The sequence below is a fragment of the Bos grunniens genome, chromosome 15, assembly GCF_055505025.1.
Source record: "Bos grunniens cultivar Pamir isolate PY7600 chromosome 15, Bosgru_T2T1.0, whole genome shotgun sequence".
In the NCBI taxonomy this organism is placed as follows: domain Eukaryota; kingdom Metazoa; phylum Chordata; class Mammalia; order Artiodactyla; family Bovidae; genus Bos; species Bos grunniens.
The window spans coordinates 42,302,782-42,321,009 of record NC_141179.1 but is presented as its reverse complement, the minus strand read 5'-3'; the positions used below and the strand labels follow the sequence as shown (position 1 = coordinate 42,321,009).

General features: G+C 42.9%; 1 long non-coding RNA gene and 1 pseudogene across 6 annotated transcripts in view; one reads left to right on the top strand and one right to left on the bottom strand.

Annotated features, from left to right (window-relative positions):
* Positions 1-4,431: 4,431 nt before the first annotated feature.
* LOC147357734 (leydig cell tumor 10 kDa protein homolog pseudogene) lies at positions 4,432-10,317 on the top strand (annotated as a pseudogene). 2 transcript variants are annotated; one of them, XR_015142058.1, is made up of 3 exons: positions 4,432-5,198; positions 6,487-7,219; positions 7,910-8,290. The product of XR_015142058.1 is annotated as a leydig cell tumor 10 kDa protein homolog pseudogene, transcript variant X1 (transcript). The 2 variants fall into 2 exon arrangements; XR_015142059.1 differs by lacking the exon at positions 4,432-5,198 and adding an exon at positions 9,415-10,317 and having other exon boundaries at positions 6,491-7,219; positions 7,910-8,066.
* The window catches only part of LOC147357733 (uncharacterized), a 30,824-nt gene continuing 21,964 nt past the window's right edge, over positions 9,369-18,228 (bottom strand). For 2 of the 4 annotated variants that reach the window (XR_015142063.1, XR_015142061.1), the window contains exons 2-3: positions 11,857-11,944; positions 9,369-10,688 (exon numbers count right to left, since the gene is read on the bottom strand). This is a non-coding gene — a long non-coding RNA (uncharacterized LOC147357733). The remainder of the gene's footprint in view (positions 10,689-11,856; positions 11,945-18,228) is intronic. The other 2 variants (XR_015142062.1, XR_015142060.1) reach the window with 1 other exon arrangement.

Genomic DNA, 18,228 nt, shown 5'->3' with positions numbered 1-18,228 from the left:
TCCCCCGGTGCACAATTTAGAGGGTAGGAAGCAAGGGCCTGAGATGGCAAGGGCCTTGCGTTCTACTGCCCCATTAGGCTTCTCTTATGGGTAACCCTCAATCTGTAAATGGAAGTGTTCCCAGAGGAGGAGACAGAGGCAAAACTCTCCCCAGGCTCTGCACCCCGTCCGGGATCCACTTGAGGCAGTGTTTCCCTCTCCTCTCAGACCCTCACTCCCACCAAGAACCTCCCCTACTATGGTCTCAATGAGATTGTGGGTGGGGGTTGGGGGTGCCTGGTGGAGCCCCGGCAAGGCCAGGATGAAATCAGATGCTGAGCTCAGGGTAGAGCTATCTCTGGTGAGGGACCTAAGTGGGGCCAGCAGCCAGAGGCGTGACTGGGGAGCCCTCCCAAGTGCTGGAATTGGAGGGCAAAGCAAGGCCGAGGGCAGGGAAGCAAGCAGGGACCTTAGGAACAAGTCCTGACCCTCTGCCTTTCCTGGGAGCCATCCTAGCTGAGGGGGTACCCAGAGGCTGGGGCTGAATCATGGGTGCTCACCTGAGACCAAGAGTGAAGCCAGCACTGCAGAAGCAAGTTGAGTCAGAAACATGTGAGAGGCTGTGGTCTAAAAAGGGAAATCCGAAGGGTCACCAAAGTGAAGGGGCCAGAGGCAGCTATGGTAGCCGGGGTAGGGAGCCAGGAATCTGAGAACCAGAGAGGTGAGAACAAAAATAGTATGTCCAGAGTAAACAGGATTGGCCTAGAACAGGTGCTGCTGGTAGCTCACTACGGTGGGCCAGCTGGGCACGGTGGGAGCGTGGGCTGCTAAATTTAAAGGGCTGGAATGGACACCAGTGTCCAGGAGATCTTGAACCCATCTCAGCCTAGGAGCCTCTTATGATATTGATCTCAGCCTGGATCTGAGATGGTCTAGGCAATTTGCCCTGGCCCAGGAGCTGGTGGACTCGGATGAGGGTCTGAGGCAGAGGAAGGCAACCTGGAGATAAGGACTGATCTTGATACGTTGGGCCCTCAGCACCCTGGGGCCTGCATGCTTAGGCCTGCATGAGAATGTAGGGCTGCAAGAGAGTGTGATGAGTCACAAGTCCCAGACGTGGAGCAGATGCTGTGGCAGGCAGCTTGGGGCTGCTTGTCAGCAAATCTGACCATGCCTGGACCAGCTGCCGGGCTCAGGCCACTGGTCCCGTTCCTAGCACAGAAAGCCTAAGAACTTTCTCCTCTGTTAGCGTTCCCTCTTGGAAATGTCCTGAAGCCGCACAGAACCACGTTTGGGTGAGCAAGTGTATTCTCAGAGCTAGGCTTTACAAGTTGATTTTATGACGCATCCAGGCAGAAGGCGGAACGCCCCAGTCATTAACTCACTTCCCTTTGTGGGTGAATTCCGCAATGAGTTCATCTGAGCTGCGGAACGGGCTTCTCCAGTGCACACAGACCTGTCTGTCAGTGTGCATTTGGCTGCTCAGATAAATCCTTGGCACCTCACAGGGTGTCCCCGGTTCACCTCTGAGACCATGTGGTCTCTCTCGTAAGCAACTTCCCAGGCCGCTTTCTGGAACAGGCCAGGACACAGGGATGGTGTGCTGTGGATAAGGCTACGCCGTCTCAGGCCAGGCCCAGGCTCACATCTGGATGCTTAACCCTTAGCATACCATGGCAGCCAGATGGCTTAACCCATCCTCTGCTTGGGTCTGTCCCTTTGTTATTGTATTGTTGTTATTGTTTTTTAGTTCTTTCTTTTTAAAAACTGAAGTATAGTTGATTTCCCAGGTGGTTCAGTGATGAAGAATCTGCCTGCAATGCAGGAGACAAGGGTTACATGAGTTCAATCCTTAGGTCAGGAAGATTCCCCTGGAGAAGGAAACGGCAACCCACTCCAGTATTCTTGTTTGGGAAATCCTATGGACAGAGGAGGCTGGTGGGCTACAGTCCATGGAGTCACAAAAGAGTCGGACATGACCTAGTGACTAACCAGCAACGATGTAGTCAATTTACAATATTGTGTTAGTTTCAGGTGTACAACAAAATGATTTAGCTTACATATGTACAGATATATATTCAGATTCTTTTACATTATGTTATTACAAGATAATGCATACACTTCCCTGTGCTACAGAGTAAATCTTTGCTGTCCATCTATATCATATATAGTAGTGTGTATCTGTTAGTCTCGTACTTCTATTTTATCCCTCTTCCCCCACCCCTGTTTTCCCTTTGGTAACCATAAGTTTGTATTCTTTGTCTGTGAGTCTGCTTTTGTTTTGTAAATAAAAACATTTGTATTACTTTTTAGATTTCACATGTAGGTGATATATAATATTTGCCTTTCTCTGTCTGACACTTCACTCAATATTATACCCTCTAGGTCCATCCGTGTTGTTGCAAATGGCAATAATTCATGTCCTTTTAAATTCTAGCTGAAAGGCCACAGGTTTTAGGCTACTTCTGTTGTCTTAAAATAGGGCTCTGACCATGTCTCTGAAGGAGGGCCCCTGGAGCAAATGCGGTGGGCCAGCTGCCAAGGCTGGCAGAAGGAGAGGCAGAGCTGGAAATAAACGCAGGGTGTTTGCTTACAGATTCTTCTCCACCACATCATGGGTGAGTCAGATGACTTCTCACCCCAGATTCTGTTTTTACCCACTTTCTTACTCAGAGGCAGGGTGGGAGGATTGGATAAAGCTTAAAATATATCCCCCAATTATCTCCTTTTGTCTTTTGGTTTTAATGCAGAATCAGGATTCTTTCATTCTTTGATGCAGTCAGGAATTATTTTTGACTTTCTTACTGGCATTCTGTTTGAATTCATACTTGGTTGCAGAGAGAGCACTGTGGAGTGAGTCAGGAGGCTTCAGTCAAATGTCTGCTCTGAGTGCCCATCACTGGGATTTGGGGCAAGTCAGTCTGCCTCCCTGAGCTGCAGTTCCCTTGTTGGAAACATGAGGTGTCAGTTCCCCCAGGAAGCTGTGTGCATCCCTCAGGCAGGACCAGTTCCCCGTCTCTGTAGCCCTGGAGTCTGAACCCCACTCTTCACTCTTTACCTCCCAGCTTGTTATGACAGCAAGTTAGATCACTCCTGGAAGTGCTTGGAAAACTAAGATGCTACATTCCTGACAGCAATAATTATTACTTTACACCATGTTAAAAAAAAAAGAGAGAGAGTTTCTCTTCTCTTTAGTCCTCAGTATCTCAGGCAAATCACTTAACTTTGGTCTCTCGAGGCTGGACCAGCCTCTTCCCCTCCTTTATGATACTTTCGAATCATTTTTGTTTTAAGAGTGATCTATGAGTTCTTCTATTTGTATTGTGGTGAAATAGATGTAACATCAACCTACCATTCTAACCATTTTTAGCTGTAGAGTTCAGTGGCATTAAATATGTTCCTACTGTTGTGTCATCCTCTGCCTCCAGAACGTCTTTCACTTTCCCAAACTGAAACTCTGTTCTTGTTAAGCTGCTGCTGCTAAGTCGCTTCAGTCGTGTCCGACTCTGTGCGACCCCATAGATGGCAGCCCACCAGGCTCCCCCGTCCCTGGGATTCTCCAGGCAAGAACACTGGAGTGGGTTGCCATTTCCTTCTCCAATGCATGAAAGTGAAAAGTGAAAGTGAAGTCGCTCAGTTGTGTCCGACTCTTAGCGACCCCATGGACTGCAGCCCACCAGGCTCCTCCTTCCATGGGATTTTCCAGTTAAGAGTACTGGAGTGGGGTGCCATTGAAGCAACAGGTCCTATTTCCCTTCCCTAGCCCCTGGCAACCACCATTCAACTTTCTGTCTCGATGAGTCTGACTACTGTAGGGACTCACACAGTATTTGTCCTTTTGTGTCTGACTTCTTTCATTTAGCATAATGTCCTGCAGGTTCATCCACGTCTGTTTCTTTGTGTATAGAGAGATCAAATTTTAAGCAAGAGAAAAAAAAATTTTTTTCTCCCAGAAACCATTGTAAATTAGGGGGGAAAGGCTGAATGGACATATGCACTTATTTGTTTGTTTGTTTTGTAGCTGTGAAGTTACTTTCTTAAACAGGGAATAAAATACATTGTGTATGGGGGCTTCCCAGGTGGCTCAGTGGTAAAGAATCCACCTGCCAATGCAGGAAACTCGGGTTCAGTCCCTGGGGTGGGAACATGCCCTGGAGTAGGATATGGAAACCCACTCTAGTGTTCTTGCCTGGGAAATCCCATGGACAGAGGAGCATGGCGGGCTACAGTCCATGGGATGGCAAGAGAGTTGGATCCTACTGAGCAACTGAACACGCATCTATACCTGAGTCTCAACTAGGGTGGGGCTCAGTGAGAGGGCAACACTTGGTATGTGTTTCTGGGCAACGCCCTTCCTCCTGAGTGTTAATTTGTATTGGATGATTCATCTGGGAAGGGAAGAACTCCTGAGAAAGAACACTTAACCCATGCCCACTAAAGGATTTCAGGCATATGGTGTCACAGCTGATAGTTTGCAGGGTTCTGATTGAAGCCTTGTTTCAGAAAGGTTTCTCCCCTCCAGGGAGAACTCGCTGAAAGAGAAGAACACAGGCTGGCATGGTGAGCCAGATCCAACAGTGGGGCCTGAGCACCTGCGGGGAACGGCTTGGAGACTCCTGAGTACTCTGGGAGGTGCAGGCATGTGAAAATTAGAAGGCCCATTTAACTAAACTCTGTAATGCTTTGGGACCTAAAGCAAACCTTCTGGGGGGAGTTATAGCAGCTTGAAGAGGGCCATTTTCTTCCTTATGGAAAACACAGAAGCACCTCATGGGCATCAGTGGTTCAGCAATCTGGGCTCAGAGATAGGGTCTCCATCCAGGTTGGCAGAGTCAGTGCAGTGACAGTAGTGGGCTAAATCTGTGACGACGGGATGGGGGCAGGAATCCTAGATGTCAGGTCTGGTGGAGGGCGCATTAGCAGCTGTCTTTTGCATGAACAGAGGCTGTAGCCTGGGAAGGCCAAGTTGTTTCATGTTTGTATGCCAGCCCCCTTAGAGACTCTGGAAAGTTCTGGAGAGAACTTTGTGCTGTGCTGTGCTTGTAGCTCAGTCATGTCCGACTTTTTGCGACACTATGGACTGTAGCCTGCCAGGCTCCTCTTCATGGGATTCTCCAGGCAAGAATACTGGAGTGGGTTGCCATGTCCCTTTCCAGGGGATCTTCCCAATCCAGGGATCGAACCCAGGTCTCCTACATTGCAGGCTGATTCTTTACCGGGTGAGTAAGACATTGCAATTCTTGACTGACTGGCTAGGGGTTTGGGCCACTGGGATTCAGATATTAACACAAGTGCAACCATAGCTGTACCTCCTGGCTGGTGAGACTTTGGGTTACATATGTTTTGATTTGTTAATAGCACAATGATGATGTGGTTTATTCCAACAGATTACGAATTTAACAATCTCATCTAATTTAAAATGTTTGTTTTAAATTATGGACGGATGAAAATATGGACGGACGATGCCTCTTAACTTTTGGCTCATTTATGAAACAGGGACTTTGAGAACAGATGAAATCATCATTATTATAAACTGATTTTGGAATTAGTTACATTTTCAGAAAACAAAAAGACACTGAGAAAGTAGGAGGCAAAAGAGTCTTGAAACCTATGGAATATAGATTTCTGTGTGGAAGTTTGTCAAATCTTTCTCTGCTTCTGAGTGGCTGTGCCATCAGCAGTTTCTGCTTCTTCCAAGGTCCCATTTATCATTTTCTTGGACTGCTGGGATCTGGAGGGTGTTTGCTCAGAAGTGACAAGGTGTTTTTTTTTTTTTTTTTTTTTTGAGCTAATATAGGTTAGTTTCCTTCAGGAATGTGTGGGGATTTCTTTATGTCATGTGAGTGGGTTTTTAACAACTCCTGATCCCAGAAGAAATCGAGAAATGGTTCTATTCAGTTCTACCCAAGCACAGGCACTGGAGGCCAGGATGTTTTAAATCCCCATCGTCCCCTCAGTGGGGTTTATAAGTGTCCTGAGCCACCGAAAATAGGATCTTTCTCATTAAATAGGTCTCTTGGGCTAAGAAAATACCAAGGCATGGGTGGGCATTGTCCCTGCTGGACCATGAAAGCCACACAAAGGCAACTCCTAGGGGGATGCCCTCCCTTGGGGACAATGAGTGCAGCAAAAGGGGCTGATTGGCATAGGCAACGAACGTTGGCTGAATTCTGGTCATTGGCTGAGCATGTGGCACATGGCGTTCGCCACTGACAGTGCTCACTTGGGCCCAGGTGATGTGACTCTTACCTTCAAGTGGCTCCTCCAGTCTTGGAGGCTCCACTGGCTTCCATTCTGGTGCTCCCCCGTACCCCAACAGCAACTCCAATTCCACCTCTTGGGGCTGGGTGGTCTAGGTCTTCATCTGTTCTCTTTTCAAGCTATTTTTTTCAACTGTCTGTTCCAGAAAATTTCAAGCATAAGGAAGAAGAACAGAACCATGACATTTGCATGTACGATATCTTGATTAAACTTTTGTTAACATTTTGCCATATTTACTTTAAATAGAAAGTTTTGGTGGCTGATAATGGCGCAGGGGCAGCGCACGTTCCAGGCGCAGAAGCCAGCGAAGAGCAAGGCGGCGGCGGCGGCGGCGGCGGCCTCGGCGCGGAACCGGGGCCCGAGGAAGGGCGGTCGCGTTATCGCACCCAAGAAGGCACGCATCGTGCAGCAGCAGCAGCTCAAGAAGAACCTGGAGGTTGGGATCCGGAAGAAGACTGAGCATGATGTGGTGATGAAAGCCAGCACCAGCCTGCCCAAAAAGCTGGCGCTTTTGAAGGCCAGCACCAAGAAGAAGGAGGCCTCCTCCTCCACCAAGATGCCTGCCTAAGGATGCGCCCCAGCAGTGACCACCACTGCAGCCCCCTCCTCTGTGCTCAGACCTGTGCAGGTAACCCCACGGGAAAGAGGAACTGTGCTCTCCAAAGACTTGAATTGCACCTCAAACTTGACTGGGCCCTGGCCCATGAGCCAGTGAGTAGCAGGTCAGAAGCACACTGACGGACTGGCTTCGTAGGTGCCGCGGTCTTCGCACAGGCCAAGGCCAGGGGGATCTTTTCACTGACTTCCTGTGTCCCCACTACCCCCTCCCACATCCTGTCTGGATAACTTGGAGCAAGACACTTGACTTTGTCATTCCTCCCATGGTCACATGCTCCTGTGAGCAGGCCGTGCTGGGGTCTCAGGCCAGGTGCCTGGACCGCCCAGCCAGCCCCAGTTTACACACAAGCCGCATTTCCAGGTAAAAAAAAAAAAAAAAAAGTTTTATATATGAAACACTTTAAGTGGTAAACTCTTCACTCCTAAATACCTCAGTATTCAATATGCATCTACTAAGTAGAATGTTATTCTTCTATATAATGATACCATTATCATACCTAAGAAAATAAATAATAATTTGCTAATATAATCTAATTTAAATTACATATTCAAATTCTCCCAATATGAATTTTTTAAATGGATACTTTAGAAACAGGATCTAATCAGAGTAAATGCATTGCATTACTTTTTGTTAAGGTTTTTAATCTTTTTCTAAAACAATCCCCTTACTTTTTTCTTTTATATTACATTGGTATTTGATTTGTCATGTAGAATGTCTCATCTTCTGATTTGCCTAATCATTTCCTTGTGGTGTCATTAAACTTTTTTTTAATATACTTTTTTCCCTTATAAGCTGGAAATTAATTTTAAAGTCTTGATTACATTTGGTTAGCAATTTTAGTAGAAGGCTCACATTTTTTTCATTAACAGACAAACACCATGCCTTATTCCCTTAATAGTTTGCCCTTTGAATTTCAACAATTTCTCTTCTCTTTTTCTATCAAATAGCTTAGCTTTGGCAAAATGTTTTTTTTGTTATTTTTGTTCCTGCAGCTATGACTACCGAATGATTTCATCAACCCATTTTGGAGTCTTTCTTTTTGTATTTCAGTATAACAATCTTAATCTTCCCTGTGGGCAGTGAACAAGACTCTTGGGGAGAGATGGAGAACAAGGAAATGCAAATGAGAAAAGCATCCTGATGACAGTTTAAGGATGACTGTGCCATACCCTTAAGGACGCTGTGGAGGATGAAGCTTCTGGAGCAGGTGAGAAGTAAGAAGCAAGCAGAAGTCTTGCCCCCAAAGGTCTTGCTCCACAGAGCCGGAGGGGCACTCTGTATAGGATTCCAGGCTTCACTCTTGGATCTGTGTCATGTTGAAACATGGGACCTTTTTCAGCACCAGGTCCCAGGGATAAGGCTCCTCTAGTAGCCATTCACACTTTTTTCACAGCACCATCATCCTTAGCATTAAAAAAAATTATGTATTTATTTTGGCTGTGCTGGGTCTTTGCTGCTGCATGGGCTTCTCTCTAGCTGTGGTGCACAGGCTTCTTATGGCGAGGCCTCTCTTGTTGTGGAGCACAGGCTGCAAGGCACGTGGGCTTCAGCAGTTGTGCCTCCCAGCTTTGAGAGCACAGGCTCAATAATTGTGCAGGGGTTTAGTTTTGGGACTCTTCTCAGACCAAGGATCAAACTCTCTCCCTGGTTTGGCAGGTGGATTCTTTGCCACTGAGCTTCCAGGGAAGCCCCATCCTTAGCATTGTTTTTCCGTTGACTTTGATCTCAGAGATTCATGGAAGGATCAATTAACTGTGAAATTCATCTTGATTCTGAATAGAGTCTTATAAATAGTTTCTATCCTGATGTGACTTTTCCAATAGTTTTGTAAAATCAACAGGGAATAGACTATTTGTTTCCATTACAGAGAAAGAAGAATCTATCTTGAACTTTTCTTTTTCATTACAATAAATGTTTATTGAACCCTTACTGTAAACAGGAATTGTATTATACAAAGTTAGCTAGAGGTTACCTGTTGCTAATAGTGGGGAAGATGACACAATCAGATACCTTTCCTTTAAATGTCAGAGATAAGTACAAAGTGTCAAGGAGTCAAAAATGAAGGGCATATCTCAGCCTTCCTGGAGGAGCTGAGGCTGAGCTAAGCCTTGAAGGATGAGCAAAAGCCAGATCCAAGTGGTGAGAGGAGCCCTCTTGGCTTATTCGCTGTGGTATTTCTAGCACCTAGCACATGGTAGACATTCAATCCAGTGCATTTATAAAAGAAATCTCAGCAGAGGAAATGTTATAAGCACACACACACACACACAAAACATGGGAAACTATAAATAAATCAGAATTACCAGAAGATTAATCCTTACCCTTTATGGGGTCACAAACCCCTTTGAAAAACTAGTGTGAATCATGGATCTACTCTACAGTAAAATAAATATACACTCAAAAATTTATGGATAATTTTAGAAGATACAGATATTAAGAATCTTGGTTGTAGAAAAAAGAAAAGGAACAAAAAAAGAATCTCTGTGGTAGGGAATTGGGAGCATTGAGATTTTTAACAACATGCATTTGTTTTATTTTGTTTTGTTTTAAACTAGGAAATTACATAACTGAAGATTTACTTTGGATGCATCATGAGGTGTTGGAGAATTCTATGGACAGAGGAGTCTGGCAGGCTCTAGTCCACAGGGTCTCAAAGTGTCGCACATGACTTGAGCGACTATCACTCACTCACTCATTCATCGTGAAACGTAGGGTAGGGCTTCCCAGGTGGCTCAGTGGTAAAGAATCCACCTGCAATGCAGGAGACAAGGGTCATGTGGGTTTGATCCCTGGGTCAGGAAGATCCCCTGGAGAAGGAAAGGGCAACCCACTGCAGTGTTCTTGCCAGGGAGATCCCATGGACAGAGGAGCCTGGCGGGTTACAGTCCATGGGGTTGTAAAGAGTCGGAGATGACTGAACACGCACCCACTACCACATCACGAGAGATTGGGTTAGGGAGCAAGGAATCTGAGACCCAGGGAAGTGAGATTAAAAAAATATGTCCAGGGTCACTTGGAGCAGTGCGTCTCAAGCTTTAATATGCATACGAAGCACTAGAGTGCAATGGACTGAATCTTAGAGTCCCCTTAAAATTCCTGTGTTGAAATCTTAACCCCTCAGATGATGCTATTAGGTGAACTTCAGAGTTGCTTAGGCCTTGAGTGTGAAGCTCTCATGAATGGCATTAGTGTTCCTTAGAAGAGGTTCTACAGAGCTCCCTAACCCCTTCTAGTGTGTCAGGATACAGCAAAAAGACAACTGTCTGCGAACCAGGAAGAAGGCTCCACCAGACAACAGATCTGCTAGGACCTCGATTTAGACTTCCCAGCCTCCAAATCTGTGATGATTTTCTGTTGTTTATAAGCCACTCAGTCTATGGCACTTTATTATAAACAGTCTGAATGGACTATGACACTATCATCTTTCTATTTAAAATTAAAAAAAATTTTTTTTCAAGTGGACCATTTTAAAAGTATTGAGTTTGTTACATCACTGCTTCTGTTTTCTGTTTTTGTTTTTTGAATGCAAGTTATGTGGGATCCTAGCTCCCTGATCAGGGATCAAACCTGTATCCCTGCATTGGAAGGTAAAGTCCTTAACCATTGGACTGCCAGGGAAGTCCCACTATGTACATTTTTAAAATGCAAATTCTGATTCAGTGGAGCTAGGATGGGACTTGAGATTCAGCACTTCTAACAACTTCCCAGGTGACATTGCTGCTGCTGGTCCAGAGACCAGCATGTAGGCGGAAGTGGCCTGTCCTCGGCTCTGCAAGCCCGGAGTAGTGTAGTCGGAACCTCTCATCAGCAGTTGTGAAATTCAGATGCTCTGAAAACCAAAAGCACTTTCGTAATTTCTTTGGAGGCAAACTTGAACTCACGTGAGACTATGTATAATCCTATTTTGTATGAATATTCATGTTTTCATTCTAAAAATATCAATGTGTTTGATTATGGGAAGCTGCTTTAGACTCTGTTGGGGGTGTGATATTATATGAGGTACATGACTGTACTAGAATATAAAAATTCCAAATTTCAGGGAATGTATTGGCACAGCCACTATGGAAAACAGGGTGGAGGTTCTTTAAAAAGCTAAAAATAGAATTGCCATATGATCCAGCAATCCCATTCCTGCGTATGTATCTGGAGAGAACTCTAATTTGAAAAGATACATGCACCCCAATGTTCATAGCAGTGCTATTCACAACAGCCAAGACACAGAAGCAAGTTAAATGTCCATTGACAGATGAATGGATAAAGAAGACATGGAATATATATACGGTGGAATACTACTCAGCCGTAAAAAGATGAGATAATGCCGTTTGTAGTAACATGAATGGACCTAGAGAGTATCATACTAAGTGAAGTGTCAGACAGAGAAAGACAAATATCATGTTAGCACCTATATGTAGAATCTAAAATGATATAAATGAACTTATTTATGAAATAGAAGCAGACTCATAGACATAGAAAACAAATTTATGGTTACTAAAGGGGAAAGGGGGGCAGGGATAAATTAGGAGTTTGGGATTAACAAATGCAAAATACTATATATAAAATAAACAACAACATCCTACTGTATAGCACAGGAAACTATATTCAACATGCTGTAACAAACCATAATGGAAAAGAATATGAAAAAGAATATATGTATGGATGTATAACTGATTTACTTTGCTATACACTGGAGGCTAACACTATACATAAACTATACTTCAATAAAAGCAAACCCCAGAAAGTTCCAAAAAGAAAAAAATATTCCAAATTCTGAAACATCTCTGACTTGGAGTTTGTGGCAATCTGAGGGATGCTTTCCCTACCCATTCACATAATCTTCCTTCTCCTGGGAATGGTTCTCCATTTCACAGAGCTGGGCCTAACCTGTCCTTCTTCTCCCAGCTCCCCCAACCAGTCACAGAGAATTTGATCAGGGTGGATACCTGACCCAGATTGGGCCAATTGGATTCGGTGTGTGGGAATTTAGAATTGGCACTCACCAGTGCTTGTCTCCTTTGGTTGCTGGCATTGAGGCAGGTGAGAGGTAGCCTTTTCCAGCTGCATGTCTGAGAAGCAGAAAAAGCTAACCTGTAGAGAGGAAAAAGTGAAGAAGGTGTGGGACAGGAATGAGGTCCGTGCTGCCTTGCAGCGTGAGAAAAAGGCGGGTAGCCTTGGGAATGTGAGATGCAGACGATGAGCAAGGGCGGCGGATTCGGTCCTCGGTGCTTTCTGGTTTCTGGTTCTAGTCCTAATTGCCCTTTCTGCCCTTGAGTTCTCTGACACCCCATTACCATCTTGTAGTAAATTCCTACTTGTGTTAATGCTACCTAAAGTGGGTTTCACTGAATTGCCTTAACTAAGACACTAACAGAATAATTTTTTAGTGCAGTAAAAAATTATTTTAGACTCTGAGAATGGACCTGCAAATCAAATTCCCAGGAGAAGTTTGATTAATTAATTTCCATACAGACTGATTGCCAATGGGACCAGAATCCTCCGACTTACAGGTCAGCCTGTTCTCTCCTGGTGGGAAAATCTACATGGAAAGCCACATTATAATGAGAAGGCAGCTTGATGAATGCAGACAGAGCCAGATAATTAGGGGATCTGAGCGGGCTGTTTGCACGCGAGGATGGTCGGAGGCACTTTCCCGGTAGGTCCAGGATGTGCTGAACCTGCCATGTGGTGTACATGAGTGTGTGTGCTAGGGCATGCTTGGAAAACAGACCAACTCACAGAAACCAGTTCACCCATAAGTCAGGTCAGCATATGAGCCATTAACCTAGAATGAGTATTTGTTAAAAAACATTTCATATGTGATGGAATGGTTTCCACAGCTTTCTGAGTATTTTCCCCCTAAGATGACTGGCAACTCTTTTATGTTGTACAGTTCTGTTCCATCTTTTTTCCTTTCCGTTTCCCTTTCTCTTCCCCTGCCTCCTTCCCTCCCTTCCTTTCTGCTTTTATCCCCATCTCTCCCTTCTTTCCTTTCTTTTCTACCCCTATTTAAGATCACCTCTATCCACTCCCTCCCACATCAACCTTGTCCCCATCATCTCCTAGAGCCTGAGACTGGAGATTGGGTCTTCAGGGGTGAGCTAGTGAAGACCAGGAATAATGTCCAATGGGGAAAATGGGTGGATGTTGAGAATGATGGGTGGGGATTTTGGAGGAGGAACTGAAGGTCAAGAATCAGACCCTCCAGGTGACTTGAAACACCAAGATCAAAGCAGCAGGTACAGGACCCGATAACAAGAAGTCAAGCCAGGAGTCGAGGATGGGACGAGACACTGAACTGAAGGGAGAACAGGCTGAAAGCAAGTGAGGAGATAATAACAGTTGTTCTGTATTTCCATTGCTCATGAACTATCTTAGAGTCCTCTGTTTCTTTAAAATCATATTACGTATCTTTTGGAAAATTTTGTGCAATGTTGACTTTGCATAAATCTGGAGTTGCTCAACTAAGGGAGTGTTTTACTTATGATTCATCGTCTTGGTCCCTTTTTAAAAACTTCTCCTGCATGCTGTTTGTTGCCTGTTTCTCAGACATTTGTGTACTAGATTTCAGTATTAAGGAAATTATCCCAAATTCAATGTTTATTGCTCTGTAGTGAGACATTTCTGTGTTGATAGGGGGAGTGGAAAGATGAGACAAATTCATCAGAAATGTATTAAGCTCTACTGCAGTTTCTGACATCTAAATGATGAAGTAATATTACTGGACTACAAATATTACCCCACACATTATTTTAAAAGCTTTACGAAAAAAACTGATTTTTAACCAAGACAGTTTGTTTTCACCATAAACACGGTATATACCTGTATCTGTTTCCTGTTGCTGCTGTAAGTTATTACCATCAGTTAGTGGCTTACTTTCACTTTTCACTTTCCTGCTTTGGAGAAGGAAATGGCAACCCACTCCAGTGTTCTTGCCTGGAGAATCCTAGGGATGGCGGAGCCTGGTGGGTTGCCATCTCTGGGATCGCACAGAGTCGGACATGACTGAAGTGACTTAGCAGCAGCAGTGGCTTAAGATAATGCATATTTATTATCTTATAGTTCTAGAGGTCAGAAGTCCTAAAATCAAGGTGTAAGAAACTTCCCTGGGGGTCCAGTGGTTAGGACTCCACGCTTCCACTTCATGGAGCATGGGTATGATCCCTGGTTGGGGAACTAAGATCCTGCATGTCACACAGCATGGCCAAAAAAAGAATAATACTTAGAAATAAGTTTAACAATGTGCAAAACATAAAAATAAAATATAATCAAGGTAGGACTGTGTTTCTCCTGGAGGCTCTCAGACAAAATCTATTTCCTACCTTTTCCAGCTTCCAGAGGTGGCCTGCATTCTTTGGCTCATAGTTCCTCCCTCTGTCTCCAATGTCAGCAGTGAAAAATCTTCAAATCTCTCTGGCCTCAGCTGCTGCTACTGTTATCATATCTTTCTTTCTCTAACACTCCCAACTTCCTCTTATGTGATTATATTGGACCAGATAATCCAAGATAATCTCTCTCTTGAGATCCTTAATTTAATCACATCTACATTGTCCTTTTTACTGGATAAAGTAACATGTTCACTGGCTCTGTGGATAAGGATATGGATATCTTTGGGGAGTCTACAATAATACTCATTTATCCTATTTGGCCTACCATAATAATCACTCATAGGTATTAATAAAATACAGTCATAAAAATAGAAAGAAAAATATAAATCATGGTTCGACTACTGAAAGGTAGACATAATGAACATTTGTTCCATCTTTTTAAAATGAACAGTTTTACATAGTTATGATTATACAATGTATATGTATGTATACAATTTGGAACTGCTCTTTCACAAAATATTATATCATAGTACATTTTCCATGTTAGTGTACAGCCTGACCACATAGCTTTATTGACTACATGGTATTCCATTGAATGAATATACCATATTTCACTTAAGCCTTTTCTTTTTATCATTCATAGTGGCTCTTATTAAATGGCAGGAATTCAGTATTGCCAAATACTGCATATTTGATTTCATTTAAGAAAATTGGTTAGTGAATTAAGAGAATAGCATACTTTGCCCAATATTGAATTCAGTTCTCTAACAGAGATCACTTTTAATCAAGTACAAAGTCTCATACAAAACATGATGATTAGAATATCAGCAACTGTAGATCCTGGAGAAGAGTGATCTGGGAAAAATCAAGGGACGGTGGTAATTTAGCAGGACCTCACAATAAGCAGGAGGAGTCATGGGTCTCTTTCATTGAACAATACACACATTTTAGAGCTTTCCTTTTTTTAGATTGAATATTTAATGTTGATTAGATTCCTCTAGCTAGAAAGCCAAAGTACTATTTTCATTTCCTTCTTCCTCTCCTTTACTTTCTTTCCTCCTCCAAAGAGGATGGATGAACACAAGTTCACCTCATGCTTATTAACCTCCCACATCTGGACACACCACCCCGTGTCCACACAAAGAGAAACCCCCTGAATGATTCCTGAACAGCTTCACCAGTGTTCTAACAGCTACTCTGTGTCCCTCTAGACTTCACTGAGGACCTGCCAGTCAACCCACCATGTGACAACACAGAAGAGACTCAGTGTTTCTCCAAGGCAAGCTGTTTTTTTTTTTTTGGTATGAGATAGAAATATTGTTTCATTTCTCTTTCAGTAGAATTAAGTTGTGACTCTGATGGTTTTTGTTTCATTTAGAGACAGTTCCCTTTGTTGTGATAATGTAGATGAGAGTCTTATTACCAACTCATGATTCCTCAGTCCACAAGATACTAAAATTTTTAGCATCCATTACACTTTGTAGAGTACAGATTTCTCTCTCCTGCAGCAACATTTCTTCTAGGAAAAGAATTGTGGAATTTCCAGCCTAAATGGACTTGGAGTTCCATCCTCCAGGCACAGGTCTTGCCTTTCATCCTGAGTATGTGTGTGCTGATCTTGCTGGGTTCCCTGGACTCCACACTGCTCCTCATCAGGTTTTCTACTGTCACCAAATGAACCAAAGACTGTGCATCTATGTGATCTTACCCTCATAGCGTCTTCTCTTCTGTACTTGCAGGTGGCCCTTTCAGGATGTGAAAGTGGTATGTATTCTAGAATCATTCCCTTTGGAAGAAAAAACTTTGTAGATGAGAAAGTTGGGGCTTTCTCACTGGTTTTAGTGTAGAGGCCAAACTGATTCCAAATTCCTGCTGGGAATGAGTATAGGGGCCCTGGTGATAGAAAGTAATTTACAAGAGATCAATGTGGATGATTACTGTAGTTCCAGGAAGAAGCTGTATTATGGTTAATAGTGTAGGTTTGTGTCCATGGGACTGGGTGTGTTTTTATGTATAATGAATAGTGTGATTCTTTGTGTGTTTGAATTTTTGGGTTGTGTTTTCCAAAATATCTGTCACCCTAAACGTCACTGTTAGTGGTGTCAGCCCCAAAATATTTCCCATCACAATGTACCATGAATGTTTATGTGTATAAAAATAAAATAAAGTATATACATTCACCGTATCCATTGATTTTATACCAAGTGAACATCCTTTTCCCAGGAAGACAAACCCCATCACTACTGAGGAAGATGTTTACAGGATTCTTTTTAATTTTTATTAAAAATTTTATTGGCTGTTCTTGGCCTTCGTTGCTGCCCAGGCTTCTTTCTACTTGCGGAGAGCAAGGGCAACTCTCTAGTTGTGGTGTGCAGGTCTCTCGCTTTAGTGGCTTCTTTGTTGCAGAGCATGGCTTCCAGGGCTCTTGGGCTTCCATAGTTTGGCACGTGGGCTCAGTAGTTGTGGTACATGGTTTAGTTGCTCCACAGCATGTGGAATCTTTCCAGACCAGGGGTTGAACTCCTATCTCCTGCATTGTCAGGTAGATTCTTAACCACTGAGCCACCATAGAAGTCCTATAAGATTCTTTTTTTTTTGAATGTTTCAGAACTTTAACTTATTTGGAAATGACCTAGCTATTCAATACACTGTCGTCACTTAGTTTAGCACAAGGATAGAAACTCAGGTAACCAAAACACCTGGAGAAACGATTGTAAGTTCAGTTCAGTTCAGTTGCTCAGTCGTGTCTGACTCTCTGGGACCCCGTGGACTGCAGGACGCCAGGCTTCCATGTCCATCACCAACTCCAGGGGCTTGTTCAAACTCATGTCCATCGAGTCAGTGATGCCATCCAACCATCTTATCCTCTGTCGTCCCCTTCTCCTCTGCCTTCAATCAAGACTATTATAGGCAGATATTTTAGAGTATAATTATTGTTAATAGTTTATCTAAAAGCTCATATCACATTTACATTTTTTAGTTTTGTTGTTGTTGTTTAGAGGTACTTTCTTGTTGACAAGCTTGTGACAGATATAACAATATAGCAATTTTTAACTTAGAATAAACCTAGGCACTATGAACATTTTTTTTTTAGTAGCTATTATTATTTTTTTATTTTATTTTTTAAAATTTTATTTTATTTTTAAATTTTAAAATATTGTATTAGTTTTGCCAAATATCGAAATGAATCTGCCACAGGTATACGTGTGTTCCCCATCCTGAACCCTCCTCCCTCCTCCTTCCCCATACCATCCCTCTGGGTCGTCCCAGTGCACCAGCCCCAAGCGTCCAGTATCATGCATGGAACCTGGACTGGCGACTCGTTTCATACATGATATTATACATGTTTCAATGCCATTCTCCCAAATCTTCCCACCCTCTCCCTCTCCCACAGAATCCATAAGACTGATCTATACATCAGTGTCTCTTTTGCTGTCTCGTACACAGGGTTATTATTACCATCTTTCTAAATTCCATATATATGCATTAGTATACTGTATTGGTGTTTTTCTTTCTGGCTTAATTCACTCTGTATAATAGGCTCCAGTTAGCCTATGCCTTTTCTTATTGTTTTAATTTTAAGTTGTTTTTAATTTTTTAATATTATAAATATCTCTGTGACAAGTGTTTTTGCTTTAAAGATTTTTTGCTTATATTTTCCCTTAGGGATAGAGTCCAGACATGGACTTACTTTATCAAAGTCTTTTTACAGCAAATGTTTTTCCAAGAGTTTATATAAATTTTCAGAACCATCAAGATATATGTTAGTACCCATTTTACTACATTCTCACCAGCACCAAATAAAACAGCCATCACAAAAATAACTTTGCCAATCAGGTAGGTAGAATAGATAATTTCTTTTTGTTTTAATTTGCATTCATTTGTTTACAAGCGAAAGTGAACATTTTCTCATGGGATCATTTGCTAGTTATAGTTCTTTGATGAATTATTGATTCATGCCTTTTACATTTGGGAGTCAAAATAGTTTTTAACTTAATTTGTCTATCTAATAGCTATACATTTAAAAAGTTTATTTAGTATTTGTGA